The sequence below is a fragment of the Bos grunniens genome, chromosome 27, assembly GCF_055505025.1.
Source record: "Bos grunniens cultivar Pamir isolate PY7600 chromosome 27, Bosgru_T2T1.0, whole genome shotgun sequence".
Classification (NCBI taxonomy): Eukaryota; Metazoa; Chordata; class Mammalia; order Artiodactyla; family Bovidae; genus Bos; species Bos grunniens.
This window is the reverse complement of record NC_141191.1, coordinates 9656365-9670242: the sequence shown is the minus strand read 5'-3', so window position 1 is coordinate 9670242 and position 13878 is coordinate 9656365. Positions and strand designations below refer to the sequence as shown.

Below are 13878 nucleotides of genomic sequence, written 5' to 3'. Positions count from 1 at the left end.
GTGGATACCATTCTTATTTGGGAGGTGTGAATATCTTGCATCGACGTGTAGCATCTTTTATCACTGGAGTGACAAGTTAGTTTAGGAATTATAGATAATTAACACAATATTGTTACTTATTGTATTTTCACCATTTTACATTTTCTTCTTTACAATTCCTATTAGTCACATGTTTGGCTCCATAAGTTTATCCTTTCAAGTCCTTATCCTTTCTATCCTGATTTTCAACTTTTTAATATTTTCTTTCTTCTGGGTCTTGAAATATTTTTGCACTTGATCTTCCAATCAAAGAATTCAAGCTTCAAAGGTGGTTGTCCTCTCTTGCAGTTTTATGCATTGAATTGTTTAATTGAGAAATCTTGAAATGGGAACAATTATAACTAAAATGTTAGGAATTGGGAGAAATTATTTTTTTAATTTTGTAAAATACCTAGTGTAATGCCTAGGATGTAACAGGTGCCTCATTTTTTAAAAAGCTATTAAAAACTTTATTGAGATGAAAAGGTCTCCAGATTGAGTATTTTCCATATCATGGAATTTACATGAAATAATTGACTTGCCCCTTACATGTTAGGTTTTGAAAAGCCAACAAAATTCCAGTTTTAATCTCTTTAATTCAGAATTGTTTTCAGCAGGAATTAGACTGCTATCCTTTATGTGGAGATGCTGTGATACCAATAGGTTAGTGCCTTTTGCTGAGCAATATTTTGCATATTTTATAACTTTCTATTTCCAAGATTGAAGGGTCAGATATTTTTTTTTCTCTAACATCTAGCTGCAAAATTGATGATCTAAAATCACTCTTCTCTGACTGTTTCCAACTCGAAGTTCTTTGCCTCTACTGAACTGAAAACAGTGATCTACATGAAATAGAATGGAATTAAGGCTTTGGCTCTCTGGAGGTTCTGGCAGAGAGAAATGGTAGAGAGGTGGGGTTCTCACTTAACTACTCATGAAATTGGAGAGTAACATCCTACTTTGGAGACAAATACTGAAAAACAGAGTATGTTGAGAATAGCCTGGATTTCTGGGCTCTATGGAGGCCTGTGGGGCAATCTGCCCGAGTCCTGTACTACTGATCTGACCCAAAGTGAAAAAAAGAAAAGCTGAATCTTCCTTGAGTCCAGGGAAGGTAGAATTCCTCCAGGTGTTTTTACAGAAACAGACAACTTCCTACCTACCAATAATGTGCCATAGAAATGAAAAAAAAAAAAAAAAGAGGCAATTTCTTAAAGCTCAGAAATATGTATTCCTTTTTACATTTCCACACATTTCGCTGCTTTGAGTGCAAGAACACTCTAAAATCAAGATGACAAAGCAGTATTTTGCTCAAAGGGGGCTTTTTTTTTCTTCTAATCATTTAAAACCCAGTTCAAGAACCTGCCAAATCCAAAATAATTATGTGAGATATCTAATCTTCCTCCCATGTTGTTATAAATCATGAAAAACAATGTTCCGTTTCAGCTCCATGGCGTTTTGGCCGCAAAGTACACGAATAGCATTTTGAGAGTCACATACCACCCAGCAGAACTAGGGCTATCAGGATACTCAGACATGTCAACGGAAGGAAACAAACCAAACAAACTAAGAGACTCTGGCTGCATGAAGAAAGCACACAGGTGAAACAACCAAGTGACCCACAGGGAGAGCGATGCCAGCCGAAATAAAGGTGTGACAAGTGCCAAAGCTTGAGGCCAGCTTCCTATGAAATGAAAAATTTAATCTAAGTCTTCAGAAAGTGTAAAGCCTTGCATTTGGAAATTCTGAAAATGGCTCTTCCCAATATTTCCCCCTCTGCACTTTTTTCTTCAATCCCATTAATATAATAGTTTTCACAGTATCATAATTTTCACTCTATTTTTAGAGTGGTTGGAAGCCTTGTTCTAGTTTGATTCCATGATAAGAGTATTCCTTCCTATTTGCAAAGAGAAACAATATGCCAAGTGATGGAAGAAGCCCCTCTGCTCTCTGCCAGCAACTACTCACAGGGGAAATAAAGACAGAGGACACTATCCAAACCCTCTCTAAAAGTTGCAATTGAAAAACACCAGGTTGAAATAATTCTACTCATCAAAGTCATTAAAAAGTTAACCCTGAGGAATAAACGAAGTGGAAGGAATTCTTCCAGGCATCTTGGGGAGTTGTTTCCACCTCCCAAACAGTCCAGCTTCCAGAGAATTATTGAGACAAAAAAATAAAAAATACTTATGACTCAGGTATTCTTAAAATATTTCCTTTTTGTTCCTCAGTGGCTTTTCAAGTCACCCTCTTATGAATGCACAGCCCTCACACATTTCTACCTGGCAGCACCAAGCTGTTCCTCAGATCTTTGTTTCATAAGGAATTGATGAGACCGTGATTCAAGGTCTCACATACTGTGTGTGTGTCTGTGTGTGTGGATGTGCGTCCTCTTAGCCATGGAGTAGGTAAGTTTAAAATTGAACATGTAAAATATCATGTATGAAACGAGATGCCAGTCCAGGTTCGATGCACGATACTGGATGCTTGGGGCTAGTGCACTGGGACGACCCAGAGGGATGGTATAGGGAGGGAGGTGGGAGGAGGGTTCAGGATGGGGAACACAGGTATACCTGTGGCGGATTCATTTTGATATTTGGCAAAACTAATACAATTATGTAAAGTTTAAAAATAAAATAAAATTAGTGCTCGCTTCGGCAGCACATATACTAAAATTGGAACGATACAGAGAAGATTAGCATGGCCCCTGCGCAAGGATGACACGCAAATTCGTGAAGCGTTCCATATTTTTTCCTGTGGCGGATTCATTTTGATATTTGGCAAAACTAATACAATTATGTAAAGTTTAAAAATAAAATAAAAAATAAAAAATAAAATTAAAAATAATAATAATAAAATTGAGTTAATAACATAACCTGTGTATTCAGTACTTGCTATTTCTTATTTTGTCCTGTGTGCATTTTTCACAGACGGCTGCGGGAATCTCTCTCCTCCCACGTCCTCCATACCGTGCTGTGCGATCGCCCCCGTTGAGGGTCCCACCCGCTTCTGCCTGGTTGGGCTGTGACTGTGTTGAGTCAGTGAAGCACAGTGAGCTGAACAGCTCCCCAGGGCTCTCACGGTGCGGGAAGCCTGAGCAACACGGAGAAGCCTCGCACGTGTGATCCGTCCGCTTTCCCGCTGAGCCCGCCTTCACTGCGCGCAGCCCAGCAGAGGACACATGCCTGATTCCAAACGGCGGTCCTTCCGACCAGCCCCAGCAGAGGCCCCGATACCACCGAGTAGAAATTAGGCGTCTACTGGGAATTTTTTGGGGTGGGGGGAGGGGTGGGGGACGGGTGCACAGTCTTAGGTGCTGCGTTTAGGCAATAGTAGTAATTTAAATAGAACTGGATGCCATGAAATGAAACACTGTCAAAAACCAACCCTAAAGTGAAAGTGAAGTCTCTCTGTCCTGTCCAACTCTTTGCAACCCCATGGACTGCAGCCCGCCAGGCTCCTCCGTCCATGGGATTTTCCAGGCAAGAGTACTGGAGTAGGGTGCCGTTTCCTTCTTCAAGAACTCTGAAAAACCTGTGGTAAACTAAAAAATGAGCACCAAGAGACACCCACATCCCCATTCCTGAGGAGACACCTGTCAATATAACCTTGTGTAATCTTGCAGAAGAAAAGATCAAAGATCTTGTGACCGGTCATTTACAGCTTATCCAGGCCTGTCACAGTGTCCTCTTAGAGGGAGAAGGAGGAAGGCTGTACACAGAGAGAGGAGGCCATGTGAAACCCGAGCAGAGATGCGAGTGAGGCAGGCAGGGCCACAGAAGAGAGAGAGGCAAAGAAGAGATTCTCCACGAGAGATTTCAGAGGGAACTGAGCCCCACTGACACCTTGGTTTTGCCAGTAAAACCCAGTTTTAGGTTGGTTCTCCAGAACCGTGAAAGAATGGACCTCTGTTTTAAATACTCAGCTTGTGGTATTTTGTTAGCACAGTCATCGGAATGCAGGTGGCCCTCAGACAATCCATGAAGGCCTGGGGAGATTGCTGTTGGAAGCTAGAGGAAAGGAAACAGTCCTGGGGGAAATCAGGAAAACACTGATGAACTCAGCAAGCCGGGTAACGAGGCTTTGGAAGAGGAGCTGGTGCCCGTGGCTTCTCTCGCAGCTTGTGGTAGAAGGTCACAGCAGAGCAATGACCTGAAAAACTAACTATATTCAGTTTTCAAGAGCAACTGTAGGGACCGTAGGAAAGCAGTTCACAACAGAAAAACCTTAAATAAGAAAGGATCTTCGGTTCAAATATCAAACAGAGTGCTAACAGAAAAACACTGTCACAGAGTCGAGATGTCAAGATGAAACTTTATGTGTGACTGGGAAGCCTTCGTGAAGGCCTCAAAAAGATTTACGTTCATAATCTGCAGACGCATTCAGATGGGCAGACAGCTTCCTAATGCTCTTCAGGGTCTGCCTCCGTTAAGGGGAAAAGTAGGTTTGTTCGTTTTTTTTTCAGTCTTAAGGATTCCACAGAAGTTGCACAAGTGGCCCAGTGCAGAAATGGGCTTATTTAGAAGAGATGTGTGGATATAGATTTTCCTCTAAAGGGTTAGGTTCGTAAGTTGACATATAGCAAACCCACAGGGTTTTAACGAAATGTGTTCACTGAAACTGAAAGCAACAGAGATAGCACAAAATGAAGAGTCTTTGACTCCCCAAGCTTCTACAGACAAAATACAGGATGAAAGCAAAATAAACAAACATCTGCTCAGCTATAAATGTGGGCTACCGCTTATGAAAAAGAAGAATGTCCTGGGAGAGGAATGAAGGGCCCAGGATGAATCCAAAAGCCACAGAGAGCATCTCTTAGGTTGTGGGTCTGAGCCTTCATCAAGGAACCAGTAACATGGCCCTGCTGGATTTCAGAATTGCTAGGGACAGGAGATTCTGTTTTTGAATAGGACAGTCTATTAGTGTTATCCTAAATCTGTTTGACCATCACATGTTTGCTCTCTGGAGTCAGATAACCTGACTCTTTCACTCTCAGATCAGATTGAGAGAAACCACACTTGAGGAATTGCATCCAAGGTGTCTTATCTACATGTCACCTGACTTAGATGACAAGAATCTGGAGCTTGAGCCTGAGATAGAAGCCAAAATAGAGTGAGGCTTTGGAGTCTCAGAAGAGAGTGACTGTATTTTGCAGACTGTGAGATTTGAACTCTTGTAGCCCGACAGTGAATTTAGCATATTCTATTTCCTGAAGATGGGCACCAAATGTATCCCACACAGAATGTGTTTCTGAAATGTGTTTGTGACACTCCCATCAAGAAATGCAGTCTAAGTACATCCCTCATGGTCCAGTGGCTAAGACTCCAAACTCCCAAAGCAGGGGACCCAGGTTCCATCCCTTGTTGGGGTCCTAGACACCACACGCCACAACTAAGAGTTCCCATGCCACAACGAAAGAGTCCACATGCCATAACTAAGCCAAGTCAATAAAGAAAAAGAAAACAGAAGTGCAACCTGTTCTTCTTCCTTCGGTCTGGATGGGCCTGTGCTGGTTTCAGTCCATCAAGTACAGCGCAGGTGCGGCCACCTGACCTTGAGGCTGGCTCATTCATCCAGCTTCTCTTTTGGTCCAGGTCATCTGAGACTCATTCTCTGGATTCTGCCTCCGCGGCGTCCTCCTCCAGAACCTCCCCACTGTGCCATGTGTCTCCCACCCCACATGGAGGAGGATTGGGTAGATGCCCCTCATCAAGAGTCCCAGCTGAGTCCAGCCTTTGAGTCACCCCAGGCCAGACACCAGACATCTGAGTGAGGAACCCTCCAGATGACTCTGGCCCTCAGATATTTGAAACTCCCTCAGCGGAGGCCCCAGACATTATGTGGCAGTCACAAGCCATCCCTGCTCTGCCCCATCTGAATTCCTGACCAGTAGAATCAGTGACCTTAATACAAGTATTGTAGTTTTACAGTAATAAATACAGATATTTTATTACACAGTAACCAAAACAAGAATAGATCAAAGAGGACAAAATCAAGGAAGAAGTGACTAAAGAAATGCTGGAGAGGTAAACAAATATTAATACTACAACTGAGTTTGTTTACATGCCTCAACAACATCAGCAAGTGGGCTTTCGTGACATATAAAGGCCCTTGAAATGGATAAATGAGGCCATTAGTTCTCCATGCAATATACACAGTTCATGATTAACATGCGAAAACCAAACACATGCACAACAGCGGCATGGAGGAAGCATGCCCTCCAATGTTTCTGTGTCATTATTAGAGAGATGCTTGGCAAAATGTTAAGCAAGTTTGTTTTTAAATCTGCCTGATTTGCCAAAATACCAGTGATTTTTAAGAGAGGGGGTTGGAGGTGGGGAGAGGGGAGAATGGAAAGGAATCTTAAACTATCAAAGAAAGGTTCAGCCCAAACCATTTTAATGAAAACAAGACTTCATAGCAAAGTTGCCAGATATTCCAATGGACTCACAGCATTTTAAATTCCTAACAGCACACAAGATGCTTTTTCTGTGATAATATGTTTCCTTCACAAAAACATGGACGCCCTTTGCAGACAGTGTGCTACTACTGACTAGGTCTTCGCATCTTTTGCTGCAAACTTGGTGCACTCTTTGTGCATAAGAAATACAAGGTCTTAGACCAAACTATATCCTCTTTATAAACAGCATTTTAAAATGTGACAGAATCAGTGTATTATTCTGATTTGACACACGTGTACCTGCTCAAATTAAGGGGAACAAGATTTCCAGGTGAGCAAGCCTCCTTATCCTAAGGAATAATAACAAATGGATGCAATTATCCAAGGAGGCAGCCAGGTTCATAATAAGGAATTTTATCGAGAGGAACACTAGCATGTCACCAAGTGCACACTGGGTCTCTGTTACTTAAAGACAAATTACCAGAATGCAAGCAGCTTCAAACAACATCCACTTATTAACTTACACTCCAAAGGCCAGAAGTCCAGAGGGGCTGAGTCCCCTACCCAGGGTCCCACAGGTTGGATGCCCAAGGCTGGCTGGGCTGGACTCCATCAGGGCTCCTGGGGAAGAATCTGTTTCTAAGCCTGTTCATGTTGTTAGCAGCATTTGCTTCCTTCTAGAGGACTCTCCTCTCAGGGGTGGTGAACTCCCCTCACACAGCATCCCTTTCACATTTAGAATCACTGTGACTTTCTCTTTTACAACCAGTTGGAGAAGGTTGAGAAAGCTTATGTGACTATTCAGCCACCTTCACCATCTCCCTATCTCCAGGTGAACTAATTAGTAATCCTAACATCAGTGGAACCACATTGCTAAAAAAAGGAAGAGGTCTCAAACTGACTTTCAGCCCTCCCTGTACGACTATCAATATCAGCTCTTAGGCACTGTGACCTGTCAACAGGCTCTGAGTTTCAGAGTCAAAGCATACTTTGAGTTCCGCTTCTGTCTCTGACCAACTCTGCAGTGGCAGATGTATCCATTTATCACACTCCATTTGGGGGGGAAAGGAGGAAATACTACATATTCCATAGGGTTTGTGTGAGAATTAAGTGAGCTGATAAGTGTAAAATGGATCTCATCCTATGTTTTTTCCCTAACAAGCACTCAAAAGAAATCCCCAAGCTCTGTCTGCCCTTCTTCTATAAAACTACACATGAGCTATGACTATACTTATAGAACAATCTTATTTTTTGGAAAGTAGACTCTGGTTTTAATCACAAAGTGTTTTCGCTCAGTTGTGTCTGACTCTTTGCAATCCCATGGAGTGGAGCCCACCAGGCTCCTCTGTCCACGGGATTCTTCAGGCAAGAATACTGGAGTGGGTAGCCATTCCTTCACCAGGTATCTTCCTGACCTAGGGATCAAACCCAGGTCTCCTGCTTGGCAGGCAGATTCTTTACCATTTGAGCCACCAAGTAAGTTACTAATTCCTGTATTTTTCATAGTTCAGAAAATTTCAATGATGTACATAAGTCTAATTACTCGCATTTTGTTGATGAAATTAAGAGAATGATTTAAGTAGCTTCTCCAGGATTACTAAATAAGTTAATGGCAGGATATGAAAAATTTCAGAAGAGTCATCTCCTATTGTAGAGCAAGCCCCAAGGCATACACAAATCCATGAGCCATAATACTACCTTCAGGGTCAGTCTCACCTCTTCCAAAATTTTCTACCCTAAAATGCATGGAGATTTTGTTGAAATGAGATAGGAACCAAACAAATTCAAATAGCAAGTTAACCTAGATCACAATTTGGTTTAAGAACTGAGAGCTGCTTGCCAATCCAAAGTGCATATCTTATGGGTTCAGAAATATTATCTTCCTGTTTATTTTTTCCTGTTTTTCTGTACAGAGCATCCTAGAGAAATCACCCACTTTACACTCAGTTGTTGGTAATAACTGAGGAATGGACATGGAAAGTCACAGAGATTTGAAGGAAAACAGATGTTTCTAGATTTTGGTTTTTTGGTTTTTTTTTTCCACAGATACTGAAAAAAAAAAATGCTTAGAAAAACATGCCTTGCTTAAGTGCAATTTTCTCCAAAAAAAAAGCTACATTTCTCCTGTAAATGGATTCAAAAACACCAGCTATGAAAAACTACCACCAAAATTATCATACTAGACCAGACCAGAAAGTTGGCATTTATAGCAACTCATCTGCAACTATTCCAGAAATTTGGAAGCACAGAGCTAGTTTCTGTCACTGGAGTTTGGAAAGGAAAAAAAAAAAAAATCTGAAAGGATTTGGAAGTAGATTACTGAGGAAAACTAAAATTTGATTTCCCAATTAAAGTTTTTTTTTTAATTTTTGGAAATTTTCTAACTTTTGGAAACATAGGTGAATTAAAAAATTAGAGTTATGATTATGAATAAATAAATGATTGAGGATTCACACATGTTAAGAAAATTTTAAATCAGCTTTTAAGAGGTAAATGCAAATTATTTTCCTATTTAGATGTTTTGTCTAAATTCTCTTTGATTCTTTGCTCATTCCTTTTTATTGGCCAGTTTATTTCCAGTAAAAGAACTCAAGCTACATAAGACCTGCTGGTCTGAGAGCTGTATTTCAATTTCCAAGTCACTAGTAATCCAAAGTAACAGTCACAAATGCTTTGTCAATTAAGAAGTTAAGACGGAAGTTTTACTAGTTTTTTATAACTAGAACTAGTTCTACCTGACAAAGCCTTTATTAAGGAAAACTGAGAGGATAGAAACTAACTCCTGTGTAAGTAAGGTGGTCTTCCTAGGGTCTACAGAAAAACAGGCATGGGCTTCCCAAGTGGCTCAGCGGTAAAGAACCCGCCTGCCCGTGCAGGAGCCACAGAGACAGGGGTCCGATCCCTGGGTCAGGCAGGTTCCCTGGAAGCAACCCACTCCAGTATTCTTGTTGGGATGATTCCATGAACAGAGGAGGCTGGCGGGCTACAGTCTATGGGGTCTCAAAGAGTTGGACATGACTGAGCACACACGTGCACACAGAGAAACAGGCAAGTCTCTAATTCAGGGAGAATATAGTATGATTAGATGTTACATGTTATATTATTTGTGTTCCTTACCCTCCTTACTTCTGCTTCATTGACTACACTAAAGCCTTTGGCTATGTGAATCACAACAAACTGTGGAAAATTCTTAAAGAGATGGGAATACCAGACCACCTTACCTGCCTCCTGAGAAACCTATATGCAGGTCAAGAAGCAACAGTTAGAACTGGACATGGAACAACAGACTGGTTCCAAATCGGGAAAGGAGTACATCAAGACTGTATACTGTCACCCTGCTTATTAACTTCTATGCAGGGTACATCATGCGAAGTGCCAGGATGGCTGAACCACAAGCCAGAATCAAGATTGCTGGGAGAAATATCAATAACCTCAGGTATGCAGATGACACCATGTTAATGGCAGAAAGAGATGAGGAACTAAAGAGCCTCTTGATGAAGGTAAAAGAGGAGAGTGAAAAAGCTGACTTAAAACTCAACATTCAAAAAAAGAAGATGATGGCATCCAGTTCTATCACTTCATGGCAAATAGATGGGGAAACAGTGGAAACAGTGAGAGACTTTATTTTCTTGGGCTCCAAAATCACTGCAGATGGTGACTGCAGCCACAAAATGAAAATGTGCATGCTCTTTGGAAGGAAAGCTAATGCTCTTTGGAAGGAAAGCTATGACAGAGCTAGATAGCATATTAAAAAGCAGAGACATTACTTTGCCAACAAAGGTCCATATAGTTAAAACTATGGTTTTTCCAGTAGTCATGTATGGATGTAAGATTTGGACTATAAAGAAGGCTGAACACTGAAGAATTGATGCTTTTGAGCTGTGGTGTTGGAGAAGACCCTTAAGAGTCCCTTGGACTGCAAGGAGTCAAACCAGTCAATCTAAAGGAAATCAGTCCTGAATATTCATTGGAAGGACTGATGCTGAAGCTCCAATACTTTGGCCACCTGATGCAAATAGCTGACTCATCAGTAAAGACCCTGATGCTGGGAAAGAGTGAAGGCAGGAGGAGAAGGAGACTTCAGCGGATGAGATGGTTGGATGGCATCACTAACTCAACGGACATGAGTTTGAGCAAGCTCTGGGAGACAGTGAAGGACAGGGAAGCCTGGTGTGCTGCAGTCCATGGGGTCACAAATAGTCGGAAACGACAAAGCAACTGAACACAACAAAACCCTCTGTAAAACTGATCTGACTCTCAAATTAGTTTTTGCACATAATTAAATATCTTTTCTCCTTATAAGTAAAGAACAAATAACTTAGCATCATTTGATCCAGTCTCCTCTCCCACATTTTTCACTGTATTTCATACCATGTTTTAGGACTGATATTCCTAAAATCCTACTCTGAATATATTACCTGCTAAGCATTTACAATGTTGCCTACCAGATCAGAAGCAGAATCATTTCTTTAGCATTCAGAATGCTCCACAAAAATCCCCAGGTCATTTTTCCACTACTTTCCAGATTTTGATAAGTTTGGACTGGACCTCAACTCTCCTCAGTATCCTTCACTTTTCCCACCATTACACATTCCTGTTTGGGGATTCTTGCTTACCTTAGTGATAGCTTATCTTTAAGGGCAGCCCAGTCCAGTATTCTTGCCTGGAAAATCCCATGGACTGAGGAGCCTGGTAGGCTACAGCCCATGGGGTCACAAAGAGTCGGACACGACTGAGTGACGTCACTATCTTTCCTAGCAACACCACAACTTCTCAAAAACTATTTTCACATAAAACCAGATTATAACAAGAATATAACTGCATTCTAAAACACTCAGAAATAAATGAACATGGGAATAAAATTTAAATTCATTCTAATCCTGTCATCATGAGATACTCATGGTTAATATTTTGATGTAACATCCTTGACAGAGTAAATTTTGCTGTGATATAAACTTTGAAAATAAATCATGCTATATATAATATAGCATAAGCTTTATTTCCATTAAATACCACATTATAGACAAGCTAATATATATCTTTTCACTTCTCATTCCTTGACTATCTCTCTGCATATCATTCATCTCTGTGTTCCCTTCAGCACTGAACAAGGAGTGCAACATGCAATCACAGAGATCAGTCTACACTTAGCAATATACTTTGGTTTTGCAACTTTTGTCTGTTTACAACTATTGGGATAAAAGCAAATTCACTTGATGTTCAGTGACTTAGTTAAATCTTATATGACATTTTGTTTTGTGTAAGAAAAACAGATAAGAAAACCTGTCACCTAAACCATGTATTTAATAATTAATAATTTATTAATTACAGTATTAGTATATAATTAATTTACAATTAACAATTACCAAATAAGAACATATTTAATTTATCATATAATAATAATAATACTCAAATATTTTTAAAAGACTCTGAATCAGAAAAGACTCTAAAAAGGAAGATAGTTTGAGAGACAGAAGTTTCTCTAAAACTTTAACATCTTTAAAAGGATAACATCTTTAAAAGGATCCATATGACCCAAAAGATGGGGGCAAGACATCAAAGCTAGCTGATGGGCTAGCTGATGGGCAAATCTCTGAATGGGCACTGACTAGCATGTTTCAAACCTGAGCAGTGGATGGATCCACATTAAAGAAGCGCATGGGAGGACTTCCCTGGTGGCGCGGTGGACAAGAATCTGCCTGCTAATGCCAGAGACATGGATTTGATCCCTGCCCTGGGACCATCCCACTTGCCTTGGATCAATCAAGCCCATGTGTCACTGCTGTTGGGGTTGTGCTCTATAGCCAGGAACCCAATTACTGAGCCCACGTGCTGCAAATATTGAAGCCCACGGACCCTACAGCCCGTGCTCCTCAGCAAGAGAAGCCCCCGCCGTGAGAAGGCCCCGCACTGCACCTAGGGCAGCCTTTGCTTGCCGCAGCTAGAGAAAGCCTGCACAGCAACGAAGACCCCCACACAGCCCAAAATTATTTTTTTTAAAGGGTATGGGAATCCCTTGGACATGATGCTGCAGGTATGGATTCATGGCCTCTGCTTCAAAGTTCGGGAAACTGGCTCTGATTTTTAAGTGTGCAGCCACAAAGCAGAAACCTCTCAGAAGCACCTGGTATGTTCTCGCCACCAGCTTCTTGTAGAACAACAACTACACACACATGAGTAAATTTCTTAAACCCTTTTTGCATGATAGAACTGTGTGATTTCTAGGTCAACTGGGAATAAAAAATAACTTCTCCATTGCAGGGGGATGGAGACGTGACAAAGCCACATGGTATTTGCAAGGATGGCCCCAGGATAGACCGTAATTTAAACTGGAGATGACATAACTGTACACAGGTGGCTGTTATGTTCACCGTGAATAGAGAACACAAATCTCCTTCCTTTTCCCTCTAGTCTTAGGCTTCATTTACCAGTTCAGTTGACAACATTCCTTCCTCATTCTCTGCCTTGGCACTCTTCTGTTTCAATCTCATGGAGACCATTGTGCTGGGGGAGAGGGACAAAAACTGTAAATTCATTCAGTAAATTGTAACTCAGTTATTACAAGTCTGCAGATATTAATTCACACGTTTTGCTTTCTCTAGGTTTCCGTGTTAACATTGCTAGATAATATAAAATATTAATAATTTAAGAAAAATAGCCGCGTATATAACAAAGATGGGCTTTCCAGGTGGCTCAGTGGTAAAGAATCTGCCTGCAGTGCAGGAGGAGATGCAGGTTCTATCCTTGGTTTGGGAAGCTCCCCTGGAGAAGGAATTAGCAACCTGCTCCAATATTCTTGCCTGGAGAATCCCATGGACAGAGGAGCCTGGCAGGCTATAATCCATGGGGTTGCAAAAAAGTTGGACATGACTTAGCGACTAAACAACAAAATATAAGATAATGAAATTATTCCCAATGTTATGATATAATAATACATTTTAATTCTGAGACTGAGTTAAATGTTTATATAGTTTTCTCACTTACTATGGAAGTTATGAAATGGATTCTTAACAAATCAGGAAAATCTATTCTTATCTTTAATCTATTCTAGTTAGTTTAACATTAAGCTAAGACATTGATATATTCACTTTAGTTTTACTCAGAATTCTTCACTTTAATTAATTCTGCATAGATTTATTTATTTTCTTTTTTTTAATTTTATTTTATTTTTAAACTTTATGATATTGTATTAGTTTTGCCAAATATTGAAATGAATCTGCCACAGGTATACCTGTGTTCCCCATCCTGAACCCTCCACCCTCCTCCCTCCCCATACCCTCCCTTTGGGCCGTCCCAGTGTACCAGCCCCAAGCATCCAGCATCGTGCATCGAACCTGGACTGGCGACTCATTTCATACATGATATTATACATGTTTCAATGCCATTCTCCCAAATCTCCCCACCCTCTCCCTCTCCCACAGAGTCCATAAGACTGATCTATACATCAGTGTCTCTTTTGC

At 40.9% G+C, this 13878-nt stretch overlaps 1 non-coding gene across 1 annotated transcript; it reads left to right on the top strand.

Annotated features, from left to right (window-relative positions):
• The first annotated feature begins 2663 nt into the window (after positions 1-2663).
• Positions 2664-2770, top strand: LOC147343519 (U6 spliceosomal RNA). Its single transcript, XR_015156542.1, has one exon. It is a non-coding gene; the product is annotated as a U6 spliceosomal RNA (small nuclear RNA).
• Positions 2771-13878: the final 11108 nt, after the last annotated feature.